Consider the following 2,160-nt stretch of genomic DNA (forward strand, 5'->3'; position numbering starts at 1 on the left):
ATAACTCCCATGAAGGCAACCAAAATATACAAGACCTGACATCACACAACTGCCAGTAGCGGGGGGGTGGGGGGGGGGGGGGCGGGGTGGGGGGGGGGGGGGGGGGCGGGGGGGGGGGGGGGGGGGGGGGCGGGGGGGGGCTCGCTCTGCAGGATCCTCAGGGCTTTCGCAGCAGCATCGTGTTTTGCAGCCTGTCTTGTCTTTCCTTTCCCATTAAATTGCTGTCCTCCCACAGAAAGTTCAACTTGATAAAGTAAAGGTGGGACTGGAAATGGGTAAAAGTACCTTGGGGGATAAGCACCTCCTCTCATGTTGTAGGTATAGGTGGACTGCACCCGAGAGTAAGGGTCGACAGGCTTATACATCGGTTTCTTCCCAAGTTTCATGCACAGCGCATTTAGCTCTACAGTAGGGGTTATGCTTTCTTAAAAACAAGTGCTTCAGCAACAATGTCGTTTTGGTTCAGTTCTGAGAGGTTACGTGGTTAGGAAACTTCTGGCTGCTGCCCCGGCTCGTCCCCGGCCGGCGGTCCTGGGCGGCGGCGAGGAGGGGAAGGAGGAAGGGGCAGAGGAAGGGACGTCGGGTTGGGAGAGGCGGAGTGGCCGCGAAGGAGGTGGGCGCCGCTGGACCGGGGGGTCTGAGGGAGGCCCCATTTACTTCCTTTTGAATTTATTTTTTAATTGGAGGATAATTGCTTTATAATGTTGTGTTGGTTTCTGCCATACAATAACATGAATCAGTTGTAATTATATATATATGTGCACTCCCTCCTGAGCCTCTCATCCACCCCCCATCCCATCCCTCTAGGTCATCACAGAGCACCAGGCCAGGCTTCCTGTGTGATATAGCAGCTTCCCACTAGCTAGCTATCTATTATACACATATATGTCAATGACACTTTCTCAATTTGTCCAACTCTCCCCTTCCCATACTGTGCCCATAAATCTGTTCTCTACACCTGTATCTCCATTTCTTCCTTGCAAATAGGTTCATTAGTACCATTTTTCTTGATTCCATACACATGCCTTATTATACGGTACTTGTTTTTCTCTTGCTTACTCTGTACGGCAGGCTCTAGGTTCATCCACCTCAGTTCAACTGATTCACATGTACTCCTTTTTATAGCTGAGTATTATTCCACTGTATGAATGCACTACAACTTCCTTATCCATTCCTCTGTGGATGGGCATATAGGCTGCTTCCATGTCCTGACTATTGTGAGTAGTGATGAAATATATAGAATGCTTCACGAATTTACATGTCCTCTTTGCATAGGAGCCATGCTAATCTTCTCTGTATCATTCCAATTTATTGGTATATGTACTGCCAAAGTGAGTGCTCATTTGTTTATTTTTACATTTGTTAAAAGCAACCTTGGAGATGAACAGAGATCATTCTGTCGTTTTTGAGATTGCATCCAAGTACTGCATTTCGGACTCTTTTGTTGACCATAATGGCTACTCCATTTCTTCTGAGGGATTCCTGCCTGCAGTAGTAGATATAATGGCCATCTGAGTTAAATTCACCCATTCCAGTCCATTTTAGTTCGCTGATTCCTCGAATGTTGACGTTCACACTTGTCATCTCTTGTTTGACTACTTCCAATTTTCCTTGATTCATGGACCAGACATTCCAGGTTCCTATGCAATATTGCTCTTTACAGCATCGGATCTTGCTTGTATCACCAGTCACATCCACAACTGGGTATTGTTTTTACTTTGGCTCCATCCCTTCATTCTTTCTGGAGTTATTTCTCCACTGATCTCCAGTAGCATATTGGGTACCTACTGACCTGGGGAGTTCCTCTTTCAGTATCCTATCATTTTGCCTTTTCCTACAGTTCATGGGGTTCTCAAGGCAAGAATACTGAAGTGGTTTGCTATTCCCCTCTCCAGTGGATCACATTTTGTCAGACCTCTCTACCATGACCCGCCCATCTTGGGTTGCCCCACAGGCATGGCTTGGTTTCATTGAGTTAGAAAAGGCTGTGGTCCTAGTGTGATTAGATTGACTAGTTTTCTGTGAGTATGGTTTCAGTGTGTCTGCCCTCTGATGCCCTCTTGCAACACCTACCATCTTCCTTGGGTTTCTCTTACCTTGGGCATGGGGTATCTCTTCATGGCTGACCAGCAAAGCACAGCCGCTGCTCCTTACCTTGGA

At 47.2% G+C, this 2,160-nt stretch overlaps 1 non-coding gene across 1 annotated transcript; it reads right to left on the reverse strand.

Moving 5' to 3' along the window:
- Nucleotides 1-1,230: 1,230 nt before the first annotated feature.
- On the reverse strand, nt 1,231-1,339 carry LOC114113320 (U6 spliceosomal RNA). The gene has a single exon (XR_003588379.1). It is a non-coding gene; the product is annotated as a U6 spliceosomal RNA (small nuclear RNA).
- Between the last annotated feature and the right edge of the window lie 821 nt (nt 1,340-2,160).

The sequence above is a fragment of the Ovis aries genome, chromosome 2, assembly GCF_016772045.2.
Source record: "Ovis aries strain OAR_USU_Benz2616 breed Rambouillet chromosome 2, ARS-UI_Ramb_v3.0, whole genome shotgun sequence".
Classification (NCBI taxonomy): Eukaryota; Metazoa; Chordata; class Mammalia; order Artiodactyla; family Bovidae; genus Ovis; species Ovis aries.